This window comes from Zeugodacus cucurbitae, chromosome 4, assembly GCF_028554725.1.
Source record: "Zeugodacus cucurbitae isolate PBARC_wt_2022May chromosome 4, idZeuCucr1.2, whole genome shotgun sequence".
Lineage (NCBI taxonomy): Eukaryota > Metazoa > Arthropoda > Insecta > Diptera > Tephritidae > Zeugodacus > Zeugodacus cucurbitae.
The window spans coordinates 52,051,550-52,077,515 of record NC_071669.1 but is presented as its reverse complement, the minus strand read 5'-3'; the positions used below and the strand labels follow the sequence as shown (position 1 = coordinate 52,077,515).

Sequence of the window (25,966 nt, the reverse complement as noted above, 5' to 3'; positions counted from 1 at the left end):
TCTTATTCAATAAGATTTAAATATTTTGTTGCATCACCATAAAAAAAACCTCACTCTGAATATTGTTTTTTATAGGTTTTCTAAAAATACTCAAATACTATTTTAGTTTTTTTTTTTGATTAACCCTTTCGCGGACACGTCGGCATAATCCGACACAACGAATGGCTTAAATTGCGACACGTCGGTATATGCCGACATAGAAAAAATGAAATAGGGGCTCTGTCCGACGTCGAGCGTATCCGACGTGTCCCTATAACAAATCAAAATTCCTAACTAGGACACGTCGGTGTATGTCGACATACTATAATTTTTTTTTGTTTTGAGTAAAAATTAAATATTCAATAAACCATAAACCCAAAACTGAAATCGGAATTCAATTATCGGTTTTATAAGCCAAATAAATGCATGTGTCATTCTGATAACATTTACTAAATTTCGTGTGTCCGCGAAAGGGTTAAGGGTTTTATAAGCCAAATAAATGCATGTGTCATTCTGATAACATTTACTAAATTTCGTGTGTCCGCGAAAGGGTTAAGCGATCTATTTTGTAGATACTTTTTTGAGTTATGAGAACAGGAAAAATTCGTACGGCGCCTATTTTGGTGAATAAAGAGTTTTGAAGAAGATTTGTGATTGTATTTAACTGGCAGGCCTCTACTGTTTCCTGCATTTGATAAAAAAACTTACGTCTTTTTGGAACAAGTTCTTCGGAAAACTGCTAGGATGAGTTATATTGAAAGCCTCGGCATATCTCTATACTGCTAAGTGACAATTCACTACTCCAATGTCAGTGTGGTTAACGAAAGTGGATATTAGGTTTCTGATAACTCACGATTAATTCTCTAATCTTATAAATTGAACAGTAAAGGTCATCAGATAGCTTATAATGCTGATAGTTTGCATATGGGAATGCACTTCAAAGTCAAAGGATGACTAACTGATGCTTTAAGCTAAATTCAATAAAAGATATAAATGACCTGAGGTCACTGAACCTTTTCCATGATAGTCGGGTGTATGTATTCTTCTACAACTTTGCATCCGCCGTTTTTTTTGTAAATTTAAGGCTTTATTGTAAAAAAACGATTACAAAAATGTTATTAAAAATATTGGCCGTCGCTAGTTACTACTTTTGACAGCATGTGTATTCCGTGACGAAAGAACTCCTCATCTTTCTCGTACTGTAGCCGTTTTTCTTTTAGTGCTCGGCTCAAACGCATCAATTGTGTTCGGTATCGATCTTCTGTGATGGTTTCACTTTGCTTTAGTAGCTCATAATATATCACCCCCAGCTGGTTCCACGAAATGCAGAGCAAGACCTTGGCGCCGTGAATGTTCGGTTTTGCCGTCGACGTGGAGGCATGTCCAGGCATTCCCCATGACTTTCTTCGCTTAGGATTATCGTAGTGGACACATTTTTCGTCGCCAGTTACAATGCGATGTAAAACTCCCTTGCTGTTGTGCCTTTGAAGCAGCTGTTCACATGCAAAGAAACGCCGTTCGACATCTCTTGGTTTCAAGTCGTAAGGAACCCAGTTTCCTTGTTTCTGAATCATTCCCATGGCTTTGAGGCGTTTTGATACGGCTTGCTGTGTCACTTGCAATGATTCGGCCAATTCCTCTTGGGTTTGAAACGCATCTTGGTCGAGTAATGCTTCCAATTCAGCATCTTCGAAAATCTTCTCCCTTCCACCACCATTCCGGTCTTCGACTTCATAATCACCATTCTTAAAACGTTGAAACCATTCGCGACATGTTCTTTCACTTAGGACAGCGTCACCGTATGTATCCGAAAGCATTCGATGAGCCTAAGCCGCACTTTTCTTGGAATTAAAAAAAAAAACCAAAATTTCCCGCAAATGTCGAGAATTCGACTCAAAAAGTGATATTTTCAATTGAGAATAAGTTTGGGATGCAAACAGATCTCTACAAATATTTTGTTGGGTTAATGTTGACGCAAATGTCCAAGATCGATATAAAGCGATTTAACCGACCAGTGCAAGATCCTAGAGACATCTATTGGAAAACGGCGGAAGCAAAGTTGTAGACTAATAACTGGAGGAAGTTTAACTGTACATAAATAATGGTTATCATTATAGCATTTACCAAAATGGCAAGAAATAATTTCTTGGTTAATTTAAATTTGAAATTTACGTAGATTTTACACAGAAGAGAAAAAGTAGATGAAGTGACTACTCTTATATTACGAAAAGCTATAAAAGATATATGTTTCTTGTTCTATGTTTCAGTTCGCAATATTTGTAACATCGATTTAAGAAGCGAAAGGGAATCTTATTTAAGTATTCTTATTGAAACAAATTATGGCGAAGAAGTAGAATAAATTTTACGAATTTTCGAATAACATAGTATCTGCCTTAGATTCTACAGCACTTGAAGAACGCGAATCCCACAAACAACTGCTCTGATTATCATTAAACTGTTGTAATACAACAAAAATATTAAATATTGAATGTCTATGCCTATGCCTTACGAGTCAATAAACATGTACGCCAATTCTTTTTAAGTCATGCGATCGAAACAAATCTTCAGCGACGATTCCAATGACAAGCACAATATGGTTTATTTTTGGTACAAGTACTAATATGTATAATATACTAATGACCACACGTTCTAACTGTACGTACGCTTGACGTTTCCGATAAGTCTAATATTTCACAAGTACTATGTATGTAGCCATATGTGTATGCATGTATATCAAGCGCTTTAAAATATTAATTCACAATAAAATAAATAACCCCGTTGTTGTTGTTTATTATACGAAAATTATGGCCTTTTTGCTACCCCTTTTTTATATGAAAAAAACGTCGCACGTGGTGATGGTGTACACTTCATTTTATATATAATAAATTGTTTGTACTAAGGTCCGGATCTGTATGCGGTACATACCCACTTATAAAATAATCATTTCTCATCGCATCAATCTGAAATAAATAAATTAATGTTTATTCAGAATATATATATATCTGTATGTATGTATGTAAATAAGTACCTGTAGTACTGTTTGCTGCAATCTATTTATTCGACGCTTGAAACTGTGTCTGTCCGTCTGTATGTAGGTTATTCTAGACTTTTGGATGACTCGTGGACACTGAGCTTGACAGCAGCCGTCTATCAATTAATTTCTTTTTTGTTATTGTTGTAATTGTTGTTGCTTTCCTAGCTTTACGCTGTTTTCGGCGCTTGCATATTGACGTCAACAAATTAATCTCGGCTATTCAAAACATTAGCGATAACAATTTGCCGTGTACTAATCGGTCAACGTTAATGAAGCGTTTGCCACACAAAAATATATAGAAATACCCGTGTATGTACATATGTATATACAACAAGCTCGACATATGTTTGTACGCTTACGCTTACGTTGTCAGTTCAACTAATTGCAACGCTCTCCACACTTAATTATGGAAAATATTAAACTGCTGACATTAACTGTTTGTAGTATACAGTATGTTGTGTTGCTTGCGCTCTCACGAGGAAGCATCACGTGAACTGATAAACAACAAAATTCTTGAAATAGTAAAGAATTCGTCATACTGTTGCTATTATTATTATTATTACCATATAAACAACAGTTTCCTAGTCATGGAATTTCACAAAAAACCATAAAAGCTATTACCTTTGTTAGTCAAAATAATCAACAATTCGTATGTTTCCATGTGTGTGTGTGTGAGTTAACGAAGTCAGTGGTTATTTATACTTAAGAAAACTGGAGAGTTTTCGAGTTTCGCAGAATATATTAGATTAGCTTGTGTGTGTTGGTATCAGTGTGAAGATATGCTATAGCTAACAGAGTCAGCTTTATTTTAAACATTTCATAAATCCGGATGTGTCCTCCTGCATTCTTCTCTCATTCTCTGAAATTAAACTTCAAATAGTCCAAAATCGAAAAACTAGGGCATTGCCATTTTAAAGAGATCCGAAGGTATTTCAAGAGATTGAATTTCTCCATAAGGTCCAGTTCACTTAAATCAAGATAGAAATATTTATAAAAGAAAACAGGAATTTAATTACAATTTTGAAAATCTGAAGAAAAAAAATATATCATGCAATTTTAAATACTTTAAGGTTTATATCATTAACAATATAGTATTTAATATATACTTAATACCTGTGGTCCATGCGGCCGCAGATCTATGCATTTATTTAATGTTTCCCTCAAATTACACTATGATTTTATAATTGAATTTTCCTAGTTTTCGGTGTCCAAAAAAACTAACTTTATATAACTATATGGATGTATTTTTTTTTTTTTTTTAGATGTGGTTTTCAATGAGGGAATACAGTTTTTTGGAGCTAGTATTTTTGATTTGTACTCAGTTTGTCGTTCATTAATGAACAGACTTACTCCGGAACAAGGTTTATTGCTGACAAGTTGCTGCAAAACGTGGTTGAAAATTGGACCTCTCGGCAGGAATTTATTCGAGATAGTCGCGGTGGTCACTTACCCAAAAACATTTTTAAAACATAACTACAAACCCTTCTCTTTATAATTTCAGATTGAATTATATATGTTTTATTTCCTTCTGAAACTCACATGCCAAGAAAAAACATTTCAGTAAAGGTGTTATTGCCGTCTCTATTTCAAAGCAAGTTCCCCATTTTAGATTTTTCAGTCCTTTTAGTTTTTAGCATTTACTCAGTTCAAATGTATTATAGTTGATTGCCAAAATGAGTTGAAAAATTGTAGCATAATCTGCTTTTAATAAGCCCAAGTCAAAAGTCATCATATCGACTTCTTTAATTTGGCCATGGGTAATCTACTGTAGAATATCCATCCCACTTTGAGATAAGGCGATAAATGTTGTAGAAATCTATAGTAATATTGCTTTTGAATTCCATTATAAAATGTACAATTCTTTTATGACGTTGTTTACGGACTCAACTCAATTTATAACATGGTAGCGCAATTAACTAAGTACGCAATTAGTAATTCATTAAAAAGAAAGAGATATAAAAATTTTCATATAATTCTTTGTATTTTGTTTAATGAGCGAAGGGAAGGGAAATGTTAGGAAAACAAATTGTTGCTCAATTAAATATATAGTCTACTCTCAATTTGCCATACGTTAGTGCAATTAAATAATTATCCAATCAGTAAATGATTCAAAAAGGATTACTTATACCATAATTAATTGTTTTAAACTGATTAAAAAATATATTTGATAAATATTATTATTTTCCTTCCTTCATTCGGTTATTAATAACACTATACGACAGGGGGATGGTGTCATATGTAGAAGTTCGCACAAGTGAGGAAAGTTTCTGATTGCCATTCACTTGGGAGTGGCCAGGAACGACTCTTTTGCATATGACTTAAGCAGCTCACGAATTCCGCTTTTAGACCAAGTATCCTCTGGGTAGCCAACAGACATCCGTTTGAAGGCGAGCTAAAGTGAGAAGGCGAAGCCCGCTTTTGCGGTTGTGCGTAGGGTTTGGGACCCACCACTTAAAAAAAAACCTCCTCAATGAATGACCGAATAGAGTGCTACTTTGGACTGAGTAGGCAATTGAAAAGTAAAGTCCTCTCTCGACGAACCAAAATCAAACTCTACAAGTCGCTCATTATTCCCGTCCTGATGTATGGCGTGGACGATGACAACATCCGATGAGACGACTCTTGAGGTTTTCGAGAGAAAGATTTTGCGCAAGATTTATGGTCCTCTAAACATTGGCAACGGCGAATACTGCAGACGATGGAACGATGAGCTGTACGATTTATACGACGACATTGACATAGTTCAGCGAATCATGTTGTACGAATGGATGAAAACACTCCAGCTCTGAAAGTGTTCGATGCAGTACCCGCTGGAGGAAGCCGCGGAAGAGGACGACTTCCGCTCCAATGGAAAAAGGAGAACCGAGTGGCGCGCTCTGGTGGATTCGGCTATAACCACTTAAAGCGATTCCCACGCCAAATATATATACATATATATATATATACAACAAAATCGACTTTTTTTTGGAAATTACATCAAATTAATTTTTTCCACGAGATCATAAGTAAAAAAATTGTATTCTCCGATTTTCGAAGTTAGCCTCCAAAATCGAAATATACGGATTCCAAGATTCAAAACTCGCATGTAATGAATTAAAATTTTCAATAAGCAAAAGAAATTTTTAGGCAGCTGTCAAATACTGATAGTTTATGTTTAACTGAGTACTTTTGAACACTATATATGGTGACTTAATTAATAACGTAATTGTCTGAGTTAATCGATCTCCATAGCTTTATAGATTTGTTTACACATTTTTATAAAAGTCATAGTATTAAAAACCACTCGATTATATGAGTATGTAAATATAGAAATATCCGGCCTTATGAAAGCTCCGAAAATTCCCGTTTTCGATAAAGGCATCCATTTTTTGACACGAAGTGTGCACAGGGCTCGTTCAACTTTCGCTATCTTTTATATACGATGAACATAGGTACAATCGGGATATATATATAAATATACATATGTAGTCGTTATTATTGATGTTTATCCGGTTGCCGCCGATTCGTTATGCGTCGTGTGCGTCCATTTGTGGCTCCCGTGTGCGCTAATATGTGCCAACCTGTCAGACAAGCTTTCGTAATATACAGTCTGCCGACATTTAAGTGCACACATTTTCCGATATTTGCACATATCTATATATGTACATATATTATTGCAAATACATACGCACATATGTATAAATGTGTACGCTGTTACGAATCTCCTTGTTTTCGCACAACCTTCATATTCGTTGACTACAACAATTCGAGATATGTACTTATGTATGAATGTGTGGTATGTGTGTTGGTAATCAACCGCATGGTCAGTGATGATTGGTTGGCAAATTGGACGATCGACAGCGCGTGCGTGCCTTTCATTGGAGTTGCTGCTCCATTGCGGTTGAGCCTTTGTATCGTTGGTGCAGCTGAGGTTCGAAATCCCTTTCACGGCAACGCGCTGCATTTATTTTACATAATGCTTAAATGCCTCTGCGGGACGATGTGCAGCAATGCGATCGAAACACATAATTACAATTGCAAGGCTGCCAAGCGGCTGCGGACACCGGCCGGTCGCGATTTTCACTGAATGTTATCATTGGTGCGTCCCGATTTTTTTAATTAAGTTAACACCATGGTATGCAAGGTAGTAAAGGTAGACGTACATACTCACACATGTATATACATATGTATGTTGGCATTTATATAACTGAAAATGTATATATGAACCTTTATACATGAAGATTTATACATTCTTTACATAAACATCTTGTATAAATATATATAATTTAAGGCCATTTGCAAATTGCTTGTATGGAGATGACCTACCGCCTTGTGGCACTAATTAAGTCATGTTGCCCACGAGCAATCTACTTTCTTATTAGCAGAGCATCTAGAAACTCGATAATCATTTAATTAACAAATGAAAAATAAAATCCCGTTGTTTTTACATAATATAAACATTAATTTTAGAAGAATGGTTGGACCAAAAGAAGGATTTAAGACAAACTCCAGTGTACATATGGATATTAAATTAAGAGAAAATTGCCACATATTATGATATTTCTTCGCTCAATTGTGCGTCGTTCTTACCACACTCGGGTTTATATAACCAAAACGGAGCCAGGATTTTATCCGGATTTTTAAATCGACAACTATCGAAAATCGAAATATTCCTCAAAACTTGTCTACGCTGATCGGGCTTTAGAGTGTTTGGAACGCTTACTGCAAGAGATCCATGTTTGGTTGATGCAATGTATTTGTGAACAAAGTTATTGTGTCAGGAACATAATTTTGGGTCGCTGTGTTCACCTGATTGTTGCACCGATTATTTCACAGATTGAAATCTATAAAAAGAAACAACAACAACAAAAGCAAAAACAAAAATACTGTGTTAATTGCCTCGCTATGCATTTGAAGACGTTGTTTCACAAGCTTTTTTCATCCGATTGCTGCAGTGTAAATGCAAATGTTGCATGCCACCAACAAATGGCAAGGTGGTACTCAAAGTGATACGAAGATTGTTTGCCGAAACGGAAGCTAGTAATGAATAAAGCTGTGTATAATTGCGAATTGTCTTCGTTAATTTCTTATTTCTTCGCTTGCAGATTTGCCTTTTACTTTTCCGTTGCTACCGTTTATGAGCTGACGTTTATTGGTGTTTCACTGCAATTGTTTTTCTCACATTCCCCATTTTACTGTTTGTTATCATTAAGTACTTGTAATTGCTTATGGGAATCGGTATTATCATTACATTTAATGAAAGTGCCTTTTTATATGGTTTTCACTCATTTAATTTGTAGGAATATTAAATTAAAAGAATTGCGTTTGAGCACGTCTTAAGGGCTGAAAGGCGAGCTCGGTTTGTTATTTGTGATGAGAAGGCCTCAACCTCAGCCAAAGTTACATTGAAGAAAAGAAATTTTCACAGAAATTATTGGTAGAGAGAGTTAGATTATTATACTCTGGACCTTAAAGGTATATTCTGCGGAAACCCAATATGTTGATGAACTTTCTTAGGTTCCGAAAGTTTAAACAAAATATTTATCGATATTTATCGATCTACCACAAAGATCGAGATCTTTGACTATATGTATGTATGTATTACAGGAGAACGAGCTCAATAAGATATAATTGAATAATGTAATCTTGTCCTAACGGACCTTGTTATCATGTTATCGGCTCAAAAATTTTTTTTAAATCATAAATTACTTCCTTAATATGGTCAGAATACGCTAGTAAAATGATTTTTAGAAATTCGAAATCGTTTTAAAGATACAGCAGTTAGAAGAAAGATCTGCCCGAAGCGCTAAGTTGGCAGCTGGAAACTTTGAACGCTCAAAACTGTGTTTTCAAACTTTCCTCCATCGTATCTCAAAAACGGCGAATGACTTGAAATTTGTTGAGTATACTCAACACATGAAAACGCATGGAACGCTATATTATTATTTAAAAATTCCAAAAACTTCTATTTTTATAGCAAAAAATAAAAAAAAAACAAGTAAGGAAGGGCATTTTACACTCTCGCAATTTATTTATTTAAATTTATTAATATAACAAACAATTTGACTCACATATTCTGCATATATATGGTATAAAGTCCATTGAAAGTTTGAAAACCCTAATATTAGGCTTTTTCCTGTGATATGTAGTGACAGTAGCATTAGATACATGTATATTCATAGTTAGGGTTGGAGATTAAAATCTTCAAGACCAATTTTATAATATTTAAAATTTTTAGGTTGACGTAAAGGCGGTTATGAGTTTTAATCCTTACGGAACTCTTATAAAAATGTCTGAATTACAGTAATCCATTAAAGTTTTATAATCCAGCATAAACAATTCTTTGAATAGTTTTATTATTCGATGAAACATTCTGTGGCATTTATTTTTAAAGATCTCTTTCAAATGTTGGCTGCGGCTACGTCTCAGATGGTCCATCCTTTGAGTTCAATTTTCGATGACTCGTTCGAGCGTTTCGACTGGTAACTGGCGAATGATCCGCGTTATGTTTTGCTCCTAGGCCTGCATCGAAGCTAGATTGTCCGCATAGACTTTTGACTTTACATATCCCCATGAGAAAAAGTCGAACGGTGTGATATCACACGATCTTGGTGGCCAACCGACCGGCCCAAAATGTGAAATTATCTGCTTACCGAAGTGATCTCTCAGTAAATACATTGACTGATGCGATGTATGAAAAGTGGCGCCGTCTTGTTGAAACCAAATGTCGCCGAGAACACGAGTTTTAATTCAGGCATCAAATAATCGATAATAATGGCGCGATAACTTTCGACATTGACGGTTACGTTCTCATCGGCATCATTTTTGAATAACCGATGATTCCTTGAAATACCAAACCAAACCGTTGTTTTTTGAATGGCAGCTTTTGAATCTCTTCAGGTTACTCTTCAGCCCAAATTCGGCAATTTTGTTTGCTTGCATACCCATTGGGGCAGAAATTTATATACGTTGTTCAAGCGTAAGTATTTCCATGTTGAAATGCCAAACAAAACTGAACACGACTCACGCGTGATCTGTCAAAAAACAGTCTATTGAAAATTGATAACAGACATTAGCTAATCAAGGAATATTTTACAGGATTGATTAGAGTAGATGGAATAAACAAATTAAAGAAGTATGTATCTCTGTATGTAAATACAGAATTACTTAACACTAGGTTAAGAATTATGGGTAATTGTCGATCAGAAGATCTTAATAAAAAATATTATTTTATTTTACTTTTTGATAACAAAATATTTCAGAAATGGATTCAACCCTCACATTAGGTTGTTTAATCCTTTTTTCTTTCGCTTTTTTGCTCAATGCTTTATAAAAAATGTTACAATGATCGAATTTAGTTCAAATATGCGCCGTTTCGTTCGATAATCCGTTTCCATCTAGACGGCAACTTCAGAATACCCCCCTCGTAGAAGACCCCCTCCTTACTTGCGAAGATCTGGGCTATGTGGTGGATGCGATAAAACCTCCTATCCGAGCTCCCGTAGCTCTGACGAGTCATCTAGAAAATGTGTGGTCTGGCGTTGTCCTGGTGGAACACTACACCCTTCCTGTTGGCCAATTGTGGACGCTTCTGATCGATCGCCTGCTTCAAGCGGTCCAGTTGTTCGCAGATTCCCTTCCAATCCCACCAAACACACAGCAAAACCTTCCTGGCCGTCAATCCCGGCTTGGCCACTGTTTGGGACGATTCAACGGCCTTCGGCCACGACCGTTTTCACTTGATATTGTCGTATGTGATAACCAATTTTTTGTATTTTCGCATAGGTGTCAATTGGTCAATGAGCGGTTAGAAACCTTATAACTAAGGGAAATGATAATAAGACTACATACATACCAAGTACAAATAATACAAATACATATACCTACATATAAGTACATTTAAGGCTCTCATATGTATGTAATAATATTCCCACCTTTCTGCCAAATACGTGCACCTGAGCAAAACGCCATGGTTTTTTGTCTAAATTAAGACTTTATTTGTTATTTTTGTACGGCAATTTTAGGAGTCATATATTCCAGGCGATTTCTTTCACTGTAATACATGTCATATATACATATGTATTGGTGTGTGCGTATGTGCACCCAATTGCTTCATCATTTTATACACTTGATTTCATTGTGTCGTTGTCGTTATGCCGCTTGTTGTTGTTATATTGTTGTTTATCTAGAAAAAGGAAAATAATAAAACAGATTTGCGTGTGCCTGATGAGTGGCTGAGTTATAAATAAATAAACAACAGCACGCCAACAACAGTGCCAACGCACACACGCACACACACCAACAAGTGCATGCAAATTCTGAATAGCAGTTATGTGTAGGTGTGTGCGTGTGTGCGCATGTACGATTGTAGCTTTATACTGTTATTCAGAAATTTTCCATGAATTGTTTGTCGTGGCGTTTATCAGCGGTTATTTGCTTTTTGCTCAACGCCCCCCTCCACCCCGCTGCAACGCCGCTGTAATGCTTATCACCGGCGGCGGCGGTGGCAGCGTGCAATGCCTGAAGGCAACACGTCGATTGTAAACCTCATCACCCGTCTCCTCCGTCTACTATGCGCCGCCACCGCCGCCTATTGGTTCCCTCGCTATAACTATTTACCGCTTTTACGAGCATGCACGAGTACTATAAATGGTTAATTGTCGACGCTTACTGCTGTGCCAGCGGAGGGGGTGGGGTTGTGGGTAGGTGCTAATGGTGTAGCTGTTGATGGAGCACTTGTCGCTGGAGCGCCGGTGTTCGGCGAGGCGGCGCTTTATTTGTTTTACATGCAATCACTTTCGTTCGCAACTAAAAGTCAACAACAACAACAACAGCAGCAGCAGCAGCAACAATAATAAGCACAACTTGTGGAAGGTGGAGCTGCTGTCACGTTCACACTTGCTTTTCTAAATATACATATTTACACGCGTATGTTTGTAGATGTTTGCATATTTGCTATTCTTGTTCTTGCCTGTTTTTGTTGTTAAAGCACACACACACACTCCAAGCACAAGCATTGATATTGTTGTCGTGCTGCACCAGCCACAGCAAATATTTACACAACTTATGGTCATATTCGTATTGGCACTCGCACTGGTAGTATACTCGTAATGTCGCGACAACGTTTGTGTGAGTATAACATCTGGGGCTTTGCGACGCACACGATCTCGAGGTCTGCTGACTCGGTTCACTTGACGGTTTGACGTTGGCTAGTCACTGTTGCCACCTCACCCGAATGCCTATTGGGGTGTGCACAACAAATTCTTATCGGCGATTAAGGCGCATCCGGTAGACGGTGGCGTTGCAGACGGAGGAGGCGGCGTCGACTGATAATGTACAATTGTACTCATGCAAATATTTATATAGGGTTATATTTTTGTATTTTTCAGTCTTTTTATACATACTTATCTATATGTAATAGCTATGCATTCGTCACACCACTTGAACTGGTGCAAAATGGTTACCGTGGGAGTTAGTTGGGTGTAGGCTGAGATCTCGAGTGGTTTTATGTACATATAAGGCTTATGAACTAAAAAAATATACTTTTGCCGAAGCTTTGTTTTATTCTCAGCGATAAACTTTGATTAACATTTGTAAATGACGGAAAATTTCGTGGAAATACCCAGATTCCACTAGTAGCATAACTTATTAACCACTCCGCCGAAGCTCGGGTTTAGAAATATATCACTCCTTTGAAGTTAAAAGAAAATAAAGGAACCCATAATGATTTTGGCATGTAGAACCCACCAGTATTAACTTTTTCTTGGTACAAGGAAGTACAGAGCCTACTCAGGATAGCAGAAATGAGCCCGATTGTCGAAGATGCTCTTACAGTAAAATTTTGATTCTTGAATTTTCCAGAAAGGGCGTGACTTTTTAGAAATGTAACTTCATGTTTTTATAAGTATTTTCATTTAAGCCTTTACATTACCGTTTGTCAAATGAGCATACAAGTCAAATACATTAGTTTACTTTGACAACTGGTTCGAAATTATGTCTCTAGGATATGATATAGCTCTCAAAAGCCACCCTATTTAACGAAAAAAGTATCACTAAAGTAAGCAAGTAAATTTAAGTAACACATTACAATAGTGTACACAATATTTTCTCAATACGGTGTTAGGTTAGGTTAGGTCAAGAGGTAAATCGCCACGACTGTAGAGAAACTCACTTAGACAGCTTCGATTGGCCTTTGTGGCACCCATATACTCCAACTGACTCTCACGATTCGACAAAGCGCTTGGACTCTGTTGAAAGTCCTTAAGTCGGCTTATGTCGATAGCAGTCAATTCGCTGGGTTCGACGAAAGTATGCCTTCCGAGGTGTTTAACCCTATATGTATACAATATTTTCTAAATACCTTATTAGGTTAGGTTAGGTCAAGGGCTAGATATCCACGACTACAGAGAATCTCATTTAGACAGCTTCGATTGGCCTTTGTGGCACCCATATACTCCTACGGATTCTCACGATTCGACAAAGCGATTGGACTTTGTTTCAAAGTTTGTTTAAGTCGGTCGATACCATTCTATTCGCTGGGTTAGATGTGACTACCGAGGTATTTTAACCTTAGTCTGGTGATTGTTGGACATTGAAGGAGGAAGCGCTGGCATGATTTCACTCCGTCTTCCTCAAATACCTTGTTAAAAAGGCCGATTTATTTACGGAATTATCCGATCTCATCTTCTGCCAACCGCCATCTTAAGGTATAGCCATCAGTGTGACATTTTCATAAAATCGATTTTTTTTATTTTTTGCTTATTCGATAGTTTATACTTTCAAAAATACCCAGTGAAAGCGGTAAGGTCGTTTCTTGAATAGTTTTTGAATGGCAGCGTTCTAAACAGCGACCGCTCGCGGGCATAAGCCATCATAGTCGAAACTTTAAACGTGTTTTTCTCGAAACGACATTTCTCAAAATTGCGGACATCATAACTCAACGAGAAATTAACCGATTGACTTCAAATTTGCGATACTTTTGATTGGTTGAAAATTGTCAATTTGGAATTTAAAAAAAAGACCATTTTTTTACCGAAAAAATCGAAATTTTTTTCAGAACTACGCCATTTTGTCAATTTTTGATATTTTTCAAAAATCGTAGGTCATTGTATAGAAAATATATTTAACTTTAATATCCTTTTTGATTTTTTTTTGTTTCAGCAACTCATTCGACCGGAATCATGTCAGCAGTTAGGGAACTTTTTTTTGGCACCTCCGAAGATAGCTATAACTCCGTTATTTTTCAATATTTTTGTACTAAAAACATTTGAAATGTAGCTGAAAATATACCTTATTATGTGCAACAAACTTCGAAACAATCGATCGAGTTTTTCTTAAAAAAAATCACGAAAATCGCCTAATTTTTCATAGGTTACTCTGGTACAGCCCCTTAAACTCTTATTTCTCCATACGTCTACGTTTATAATAGATGTAGGAACCACTCGTATTATATTCGAAGTATAACTTTCGTCTCGTAGGGCTCCGAACAGGTTCCAGTTGACTCCGCGCGGCAGTTGTTACTTAGCACTAATTCAGAGACTAAGAGAGTCCAAGTTTCTCGGGAGTTTCGGGGGCAGTCCGTTGCAATCAAATATCATTGGTTATTGCCTAGTACTCCTGTAAAAGGCATCACGACCGTATTAGCTCGGAGCTAGTCTAAATTTATACAGGGTAAAGGCACAATTATAAATTTTTTTATACATACAGACATACATATTTATATATAGTATCTGCAAATATGTTTTTCAGTACACAATCATAAGTACATTGTCACTCATAGATATTTATAATTTCAAACAAGTGGCAATGTTTATTGCTGTTTTACGGTGCATACATACCTACACACTTTGCTCCATTGGCGAGGGTGGTGGTGGTGGTGCTGGCGACATCAATCGTTTTAACTTTGGGTGTCGCTGATAAGATTGTTGTTTTTGATGGCGCTCGTTTTGGTTGACTAGCCTCGCCTGCTCGACTGCCGAGCCAGAGCAGTGCCTACGTGATTAAACGAGGGAAAGCGATCAGCTGTGTTGATCTATTTTTCCTTTGTGCTCTGCTTCTTGCCAGCACGTAAGAACGCCCAATCGGTACTATCATTGTTATTGTTATTATTGCTGTTGTTGTTGTTGTGCGTTGTTATTGTGATTAAATTAATTACATTGGTTGGTTACTCGTGCTCGCCAACTGACTTTGAAGGGCTATCGCGTTGTCTGTCCCATTTTGACCATGCCGTTCACAGAATGTAAACAAATCTATAAACAAACACCAAATAAATATTCACACATACATACATGCATACATATTTTTACCAAGCCATATTTTATAAAAACAAATATTAAGTATAGTAATTTTCAACAGTTTTAATTTGTTTGTGTGTATGTATGTATGTGAGTTGATGTGTCCACTGTATTTATTTATGTGCCTAGGTTGTTCAGGGTTATTGTAAAAATACTCAAAATTCTATATTTTCTAGAATAAAAATAGAAAATTTATAGCTCAGATATACATACATACATACATTCAGGTAAGGGTGTGGGTATGTATGTATGTGTACTTCGAATTGATCGATGACTAAACGCCGTCAGCCAAACAAGTGAACGTGATTATTCGTTGTTTGTATAATGAAAAAATCGCAAGGACAGGCATTTACAACATGTGAGCATTTGTAATATGAATTACATGAATATATATGTATGTATGTATATATGTATATATATATCATTCGTAAGTGTTTGCTACTCCTAAGTGTTTGCTAAGCCTATTTTTCGATTCAAAAAATAAAATATATGTATCCTTAGAGATATTTCCAAGGTATCTCAAATAAAAGGTCTAGCAAAACGAAATTCATTATTTGTGCTTTAAGGGGTTAGGTGGGTTTCAGAGTCAAAAAGCAAGAATATTTTTACAATTTTTTTGTTTAAATATGTACAATCATATATTTCATTTAAACGATTCAGCGTATCAAAGATACATGTTTAAACAGTATTTTGTGAAATTTTTATTTAAAAATACGAAAACTCAACCGTTGGCACATAATCTTCCATGACGTGTCCAAAAAAAAAGGTCTTGCGTTGGACATCAAAACTCATGGGTGGTTCATCTAAAAACAATAAACCAAAAATATTTCGATAGTACACGGATAAAACTAGTTAATGAACGAAGGGAAAAGGAAAATATTGAAATTTGAATTTTTAAATTTTTGCCCCATATTGGCTCAAAAAAATTGTTGTAATAAAGAAAAAAGATATCCTTCGTTCGTTAACTTCTTCTTCTTGACTGGCGTAAAAACCGCTTACGCGGTTATAGTCGAGTCCACAACAGCGCGCCACGCATCTCTTCATTTGGCAGTTTGGCGCCAATTGGTAATACCAAGTGAAGACAGGTCCTTCTCCACCTGGTCCTTCCATCGGAGTGGAGGTCTCCCTCTTCCTCGGCTTCCACCAGTGGGTACTGCATCGAAAACTTTCAGAGCTGGGGCACTTTCGTCCATTCGAACAACATGACCCAGCCAGCGTAGCCGCTGTCGTTTTATTCGTTGGACTATGTCTATGTCGTCGAACAACACATACAGCTCATCATTCCATCTTCTGCGGTATTCGCCGTTGCCAATGTTTAAGGGACCATAAATCTTCCGCAAAACCTTTCTCTCGAAAACTCCTAGTGCCGTTTCATCGGATGTTGACACCGTCCACGCTGCTGCACCATAAAGTAGGACGGGAATGATGAGGGACTTGAGTTTAGTTTTTGTTCGTCGAGAGAGGACTTTACTTTTCAATTGCCTCGTGATTCTGCGTTGGATTTCAAGGCTGACATTATTATCGGTGTTGATCCTGGTGCCCAGGTAAACGAGATTATCTACTACTTCAAAGTTATGACTGTTTGTTTGATGACAGGAGATATTTCGTCTTGTTCTCTTTCACCACCAGACCCATTCGCTTCGCTTCCTTATCCAGACGGGAAAAAGCAGAACTAACGGCGCGGGTGTTGTTTCCAATGATATCGATATCATCGGCGTACGCCAGTAGCTGTACACTTTTATAAAAAATTGCACCTTCTCTATTTAGCTCTGCGGCTCGAACTATTTTTTCCAGCATCAGGTTAAAGAAGTCACACGATAGCGAGTCACCTTGTCTGAAACCTCGTTTGGTTATTTCGTTCATTAACTAGATAATGTTATTTCAAAGATGTATGGATTTAAAAAAAAAATCGCTTCATAACTTTTCGAGAAATCGTATCCACCGACTTGAAAATTTGAGTTTTGAGATTAATGCGTTTAAAGTTTTACATTCTTACTGACGTGGCCTGATGGACGGAAGTTCGAAAGGGTATATCTATTAGAATATTATTCGGTTTGCTATTTTTGAATAATATTTTTAAGATATTGCACTATTTAATAAGACACGATTTTTTTTTTTAATTTTGAAATATTATTACCCACATAACCCCTTAAATTGATGGTTTTTAATACACATATGTAGTTAGAATGATCCGCTTTCATTAACTTGTTGTCAAAATACTATTCTCAAAAAATCTGGAAAGCCATATAGTGTAACCTGAAGGTGTGTTATGGTTCGTGTTTTGGCCAACATTAAGAACTTTTTTCTGAGTATTTTTCAATAAAAAAGTTTTATTATCTTCTTTATCGGCAACGACGAAATTTAATATCCTTAAGGTGGTTGAAAGCTGTAATATCCTTCCATATTTAAACTAAGAACCCAACCAAAGTACAATATTTAGTTTCATCATGATTTTATAAAGTAATAAGGTTGATTGATTTACTACTAATTTTTGAAAAACATCAACAACAAAAAATGTACCCTAAATTTGAGTGCCAACATCGAGGAAAACCATTAGGACCATTGTGCTCCGAAGAGAGATCGAACTAAACACTATTTAAAGATTTGATGGATTTGATGAAATTTTCGTTCTAATCGCAATTGATTTTAATTGTGTACTCGTATAGTAGATACTTACATATATGTATACCTTGGAAGATATCCCTGTCTGAAGGATGGATATTCGGAAAAGTTAGATTCTAGCGTAACAACAAGCTAAGATGTTGTAGACTTGTTGAATCCTTCTCGTAAAATTGTATATGAGTCGAGCATGTTTTTTAAACTCACATATAAAAGAATAAACCGCTCTACAAGTGCATCTCCGTTATAGAATAAGGAAACTTGTGTATTAGTCGCTATTAGCGCGGTACATAACTTCAAGTTTCACGCTTAAATCACCTTTTAAGTGCTTTATTTTTTCTTATCGAACATTTTTGACGCGGATATTGCCAACTGACATTGGTGACCTTAAATTCATTATTTGAACGAGGCCGCCAATGTACGCCACACCACTTCACTTTGCGGCACTGATAAGATAGAAGCTGAAAAAGGCCGACTCACACCGGTGCGACAGTTACTGTTTACGGTGTATGTACACATACATACATACTTGTATAGAAATTCAAAATGAAATAAATGAGCTCATAGCTTGTTTTCGGTTATAGTAAATAGTAGAAATTTTAAAAATAGACGAAAAACAAATGAAAATAGAAAACAATCGACGGTGGAATTACAATTATTTACCATTTGGTCTATTTGGTGTGCCCTTGTCATGCTCAGCGTTACATGGATGGTTGTGTGTTTGTATGATTCTAAGTTAAGTTTGTATAAACTTTTTTAAGGTACTTATAGTTATATAGTATAGTTACAAATATACCTAAATAATTGTATTTATTAGAAGCGAGAATTGAGCAATCGAGCAACAGGTGGCATTTCGTTTTATATACAAATTAATTGTAACTATGGTAAAGGCATATATATGTATATATATTTGTTATATAAGTACAGTGGAAATGATTTGGCTTCGGAAAATAGTTCTTTCAATTATATTTTTGACTTAATAGCTTACATTGTTCAGATTATTGCATGTTATGTAGTTTTTATTTTATTTCAGAACGAGGTTAGTGCTTTCTTTATATAGTGAAGACACAGTCTTCTTGACAAGAATGCTTTTGTACTGTAATTCCCCAGCGATATGATCTATAGTTATCGATTTGCATATCGTAATTAGTACTTTCTATGGTACTTTGAGTTAGAAAATGCTCAAGACCTGACATGTAAGCTTAGAAACTGATTTAAAAAGAACAAAGTTGTATAAGGTTCAAGTTGATAAGAAAACAACATTAAATAGTACAAGCAGATACTAGAGAGATCTCATGTTTACAGAACTTTTTTAAATATATATTTTTTTAAATGATTGCATATTGAATCTATAATTTATTAGGTCTACAACTTTGCTTCCGCCGTTTTTTTTGTAAATTTAAGGCTTATTTTCACTTAGAACAGCCTCACCGTACGTATCCGAAAGCATTCGATGGGCCTCAGCCGCACTTTTCTTGGAATTAAAAAAGAAAAGCAAAATTTCCCGCAAATGTCGAGAATTCGGTTTAAAATGTGACATTTTCAGTAGAGAATAAGCTTGGGATGCAAACAGATCTCTACAAATATTTTGTTGAGTTAATGTTGACACAAATGTCCAAGATCGATACAAAAAAATCGATTTAATCGATCAGTGCTTGACCCTAGAGACATCTATTGGAAAATGGCGGAAGCAAAGTTGTAGACCTATTAATTGGTTGTTCCTATGTTAGTGGGGTTAGTGGGGGCATTAAGGGAGTCTAGCAACTAGAACGACCTCATGTTATCCAAACATTCTGAACATCTGTTCTTCTAAAGAAAGATCTTTAGTTTCTAATCTAACGAAAACAATAGAATTGCATTCCAACTTTTAGGGAAATAAAATACATTAGTATCTAAAATAGGAGATAGCCACGTCTAGACAAAGTTTTCGTATGCGAGAGCGTTCGATTAAAGACAGATTGTTCGTAGAATTGTTTTGAGTATTCGATGAAATCATTTCAGACGTATCATATTAAAGTTAAATACAGTGGAACTTTCATAACTCGAATCACCATGATCCACAAAAAAACTTCGAGTTAGAGAGACTGTCGAGATACGGCAGTTAATTTGTATGAAATTTGTCTTCTATTGCCAATTCAAGACCTCGAGTTATAGACGTTCGAGTTATGGAAGTTCAACTGTATATGTTCTGTACTAGGCCTAATAACGTTTAATATTAATTTTAAAGATCAAAAATATTGATTGGTGCTCTCTTTTTTAACATGGTGAGTACCAAACCATTATTATAGCGATTACATCCCACCACTTGGAAGACAATTGAAGAAACAGAACATGACTTCAGTGAGAATTATTAATGAATTGAAGTATGGGAAAAGATCTTTGTGGTTGTCACTTTGATGGTGTCTTTCAAGAATACGGATGGGTCCATAACTATAACAACAGGTGAGAGAAAAACGTTCTCAAGTGACCTTCATCCTAAAATACTATACAAAAAAGTTTTCTCAAATAAAAATATACTATTTTTACCACAGCACACTTCAACTTGCTACGCTAGATATCACATGCAATTAACGTTTCTTGGTACAACAAAAAATAAATCTTTGGACAAAATGATAAAACTTTCCTACGGTATTTATATACCTACATATGTATAAAGTATTATACATATGATATATATATGTATGTATGTGACGCCCATGCACTGTAGCCTGGTCTAGTTGTAATCAACATTATTATTGTTGATGGCTTTTCTGGTAGCTGGTGTTGTTGACGAGGACAACAACAGAGATAAGGATGAGTGTTTTCGTTTCGATTGTGCACGCGCACGCCCATAAGACTGTTGCCATTGCCACTATAAAATATGAGCATGCCAGTACAAATATACTTTAATTGTTGCCTACAAACACACACACAGCAACTTGTGGCGATACAAGCGCACATACGTTCAAACATACATACTTATATATATAGAAATAGCAATGACTAGCGATCGCAATGCAGCACGGCAGTGGGTCCACAGCGGAACGCCACACTGGCTATGGGCGATAGCGATCTTGTGCGTCAGCAAGAACTTTAGACAGTGAACTCGTCGTCGCCTCTCCACGATTATTGGCCGGTCGTCGCCCATAGAACAGCGCCCATCGCCCATCGTTCATCGTTTACCGCCCCATTGACGGTTGCCTGCTGATTGCTGATTGCTAAATGCCGACGACTGCCGTTCGTCGCTGGTGTGCGCGTGGCTTTTTTTTCGTTTGTTTGTTTTATAACTAAATGTGTGTTTTTGTTGTTTTTATCACATGCAAGTGACATATATTTTTCAATGTATTTGTATATTAAAATACATAAATCCATATAGATATGAATGTGTGTTAGTTTCTGATACTACGTTTTTTTGGAGTGAGCTGATGAAATTTTCCAGTTAAATGGTTCGCAATTATTTTCTTATATTATTACTGTTAATTTGATTAGTGATGTAGATCATGTACGTATTATTATTTTATGGCAATGTCATGATGATAATCAAATAAACTGTTATACATGCATATGTATATCTATAGATCTACTATTAGACTTTTCTCACTAAAGGTTAATCAAATAATTATTAAGTGCGCAGATCTGAAACCACAACAATCAATTAAAAATCGGCGAGGTTAATTAATATTTCTCTCTAGTATACAGATTTCATCAAGAAATAAAACGCACAGGGTTTATTATTATGTTTTAAAAATTAATTTGGGCACGGTGCTGACTCGAAAATAAACCCAATTTTCGACCACTTTCTGCAATAATGTCAGCATTGAAAATGGTTCCGAAGTAAGGGTATTGTTTCAACCACACGTGAAAACCTCACGCTTAAAAATCCATATTCCAATACAATTTCTGCTGAAATGGCTAATCTTCGGTTTCGTCAGAACTGAGCTATGCTTTATATGGACCTTTCTATCCGCTTTAGTAGAGCTAACAATGTCCAGGTTAGACGTTACTTTCCCCGTTCCTTTTTAGCATTACTTTTCAACTCGCATTCTGTATTTTTAATGCATCCTTATACTTTTACCACGTCCGTTAGTATTATTTTTATCCGTAAGGAAATAAAATGTCCTCCTGGATTCTATATGTTATTCTTCAGCTTGTAATTTAAAGGAGTGGTTTCATCACACTTCTTCTTCTTGACTGGCGTAGAAACCGCTTACGCGGTTATAGCCGAGTCCACAACAGCGCGCCACGCATCTCTCCTTTTGGTCAATTGGTAACTCCAAGTGAAGCCAGGTTCAGGTGGAAGCACCAGGTCTGCACCTGGTGTGGAGGTCTCCCTCTTCCTCGACTTCCTCTGGCGGGTACTGCAACGAACACTTTCAGAGCTGGAGCATTTTCGTCCATTCGAACAACATGACCCAGCCAGCGTAGCCGCTGTCTTTTTATTCGTTGGACTATGTCTATGTCGTCGAACAACACATACAGCTCATCGTTCCATCGTTCCTTTCTCTCGAAAACTCCCAGTCTCATCAGATGTTGACATCGTCCACGCTTCTGCACCATAAAATAGGACGGAAATGATGAGGGACTTGAAGAGTTTGGTGTTTGTTCGTCGAGAGAGACTTTACTTTTCAATTATCTACTCAGTCCAAAGTAGCACCTGTTGGCAAGAGTGATTCTGCGTTGGATTTCCAGGCTGACATTGTTATTGCTGTTAATGCTGGTTTCAGATAAACGAAATTATCTACAACTTCAAAGTTATGACTGTCAACAGTGACTTGGGAGCCAAGACGCGAATGTGCTGACTGTTTGTTTGATGACAGGAAATATTTCGTCTCTGTTTAACTCTGCGGCTCGTACTATTTTTTTCAGCATCAGGTTAAAGAAGTCACACGATAGCGAGTCACCTTGTCTGAAACCTCGTTTGGTATCGAATGGCTCGGAGAGGTCCTTCCCGATCCTGACGGAGCTTTTGGTATTGCTCAACTTCAGCTTACACAGCCGTATTAGTTTTGCGGGGATACCGAAATCAGACATCGCGACATAAAGGCAACTCCTATGGTTCCATCACACGGTGTAAGTAATTTACAGAATGATAGCACAGATCAAGCTAAATTTTTACCATGTGAGTATCTGTTAAATGGTTATGTGGGTTTCAAAATTCGAAGAAAAAATATGTTTTCTAATAAAACGGGCAATATGTTTCAAATACTGTCCAAAAATATCAATACAATACGAGTAATATCCTAAGAGATATGTAAACCCTTTGGAAGTTTATCTCAAAATTCAAATTTTCAAATCGGTGAACTCGATTTGTCGAAAAGTTATGAAGCGATTTTGTTCAATTTTTTCACATAGCTTTGAAATAGCAATCTAGTTAATGAACGAAGGATTTTTTTATTTTCATTATAACTATTTTTTTCGAAGCAATATATGGCAAAAAAGTGAGTTTTTTGGTTACAATTCTGTTAAAAATTCTAATTTCAATATTTCCTCTTTTTTCCTTAGTTCATTACTAGATTTATTTACATATTTACTATCGAAATATATTTGGTTTATAGCTTCAAAGATTGGCTGTATTGTCGCCCTGCAATTACTGCCAATTGTCTAGTGTTCGCTGAGCATAGATAGAACCCACATGCTGATGAAAGAAGACCGCAAGTGCACTATGAAGTTCCCATTTCTATAATAGGGAAATAAGATGTAATGTCTTTGCAAATCTGGAACCCATAAGGGTCTTATATCGAAATAGCTCGATACAAATGGTATGAAAATAAATCGTGGTATAATTAACACTTTGATTCTCTGTCCTCTTTTTGATATCCAAGTCTGCATAAAATCGCGGCAGTGGTCTGAATGCCTTTCTGACTTCATGAAAATTTCCAAAAAGGTTTTCCCATTAAGCTAAAAAATGGCAAAATTTTTGCATTGTGGTCACAGAAGCTTACCACAAATCAAAGTTATGTGAGGAATGTTTTCCGCTACTACAACAACAACAAGCTTACCATATCCGCTTTCCTCGATAAACAACCTCTGTGGCATAGTGAAACGGACAATCGACAACCGGTTCCACATTGTCTGAATCAAATCTTTGTTGTTGTAATTTACTATTTCCGCAGCTTAATTACTTTCTTATTGCAAAATTCCATAAGCGCGTGTGAGTGCAAATCACACGCATAACCCTAATTTGGTATACCTTTCGCCAGAATTGTTGTTGTAGTTTTGTGAGTGCTTTATTTCTAGCTATTTTTTTCCCATTTCTTTACCTTTGCTTTGCAATTTTTCTACACTTTCACACAGGCACAGTCTATTGTTTGCTATTTTTAATTTTCTTCTCTTTTTCGATTTTTTTGTTGTTTTTGTTGTTTGCTTGTTGCTTGATTTGCTGCCTACTACGCTTGGGGCGCGTGCATGACAACACGCGTTCAGCGACCGCAAATAATGAGCTTATCAACTATCAATCGTAGCAAAAGAGTTGCGCGCTAGCAAATAATTATATGATAGTGATGGGGCGAGGAGGTGAAGACATAACAACAACACAGTGTAAATGGTGAACAGTTGGTCGCTTTGTTGTATGGAACTATTTGGTATATTATAAATGTAAGTGTGTTGTTGTTGCATTTATAGTAATTGGTGCTATTGCCACCGCTGCGCCAACACTATTGTTGCCAATAAAGCTATTATAATATTTGATTCGTGCAAAAAATATTTTCCGCACTCCGCAACACATTTGCACTGTTATGTAAAGTATGGAAATCGCGCAATTAAGCATTTGTGGCACTTACGTAAGCTTGCCTTTGACATTCCGCAGCTAGTAAATTGCAACCGCGCGGCCGAAGTCAATGGCAGGCCGCCTTCTGAGCGCTAGTGCAACGCTTCGGCGTTCAAACAACAACTCAAGCACAAGCACGAGCACGAGCTGCCGACTCACCAGCTTATAGCATAGCGGTGGTCAATGGTGTAAGCACTTTCGTTGACTTTCCTACAACATACATACTTACATACTTACGTATGTACGTAGTTACTTACGTACTTACGCTGGTTTTAAATTGCCAACATTTCGCTGACCATAACAACTGGCGCGTCTTACTCACCCGATTTTTTCGTTTCGATCATTTCGCTTCGATACGATTTGACGCGTCATACATATGTATATAGTACTTTAACCCACTCACGCATCTGCCACTACTGTCGCTGCTGTTAATTGGCGTTATGTAACACCCGTCTGTCTTTTAGAATTGTCGATTTCGGCATATTCGGCACAGATTTCATTGACCTCGCCGCGTGAGACGGCGAACAAGTAAAAGTGTTGTGCCAAAGTCATTGCAATGGACTTTGTGGCGTTGACTTCGCATTGTCAACTGCAGGCGTGCATTGCAGATTGCATGTATACGTTGCAGCCATTGTTTGGGTGGTCACTGGCCTCATTGTGTACTTTTCGTATATGCGTAAGTGCTTAAGTGTACGTGATGGTCGACACATAGAATGCACTTCACGGCATGCTTGCAAGCGAATTTCACAAAACATCCCCAATATTACGGGCAATTTCACAAATAAGTGTTTGCAAGTGTGTGTGTGTGTGTGTGTACTTTGCGATTAATTCGTTTTGTTGGAATTATGAAGACTACGTGCGGCCTGTTGCGATAAAAAAATTCTATGGAAAACACTTGTTGCTTTGTCTCATAAATAGGCAACTTCCTTCCACACATACTATCTATATTAGGGCGATCCATTAAGCTAATCGTCTTCCTGCAATATAACGATTAATATTTAATCTTCTAAATCGTATGGCATATTTTAGTTAACAACAAAAAATAAAAAAAAATCGTAGGAAACTTAAATTTATGCGGTATTTTTACGTAATTGGACAATGAAGGCAAGAACTATCTGTATTTGAGTTCTTTGGAGCGCTGGATCACTATCACTAGATATTGGACCAATTAACAAGAGATTGTGTCATAAGTAAACAAATTTTATTCTCCGTTTTTTTAAGTTAGTATCCAAAATCGAAATATTTGGACTCGAAGTTCGAAAAAAACGAGTCAATTTTTTTTATTAATTACAGAATGTACATAGCTACTAAAAAATC

The 25,966-nt window shown here is 36.6% G+C and overlaps 2 long non-coding RNA genes across 2 annotated transcripts; both read right to left on the bottom strand.

The window, feature by feature from the left end:
* Positions 1-8,912: 8,912 nt before the first annotated feature.
* On the bottom strand, positions 8,913-14,275 carry LOC105210394 (uncharacterized). The gene is made up of 3 exons (XR_851636.3): positions 11,372-14,275; positions 10,880-11,177; positions 8,913-10,814 (listed from the first exon to the last, which is right to left on the bottom strand). It is a non-coding gene; the product is annotated as an uncharacterized LOC105210394 (long non-coding RNA).
* A 551-nt stretch (positions 14,276-14,826) lies between these two features.
* LOC114803745 (uncharacterized) lies at positions 14,827-25,579 on the bottom strand. Its single transcript, XR_008470755.1, has 2 exons — positions 24,972-25,579; positions 14,827-15,240 (listed from the first exon to the last, which is right to left on the bottom strand). It is a non-coding gene; the product is annotated as an uncharacterized LOC114803745 (long non-coding RNA).
* Between the last annotated feature and the right edge of the window lie 387 nt (positions 25,580-25,966).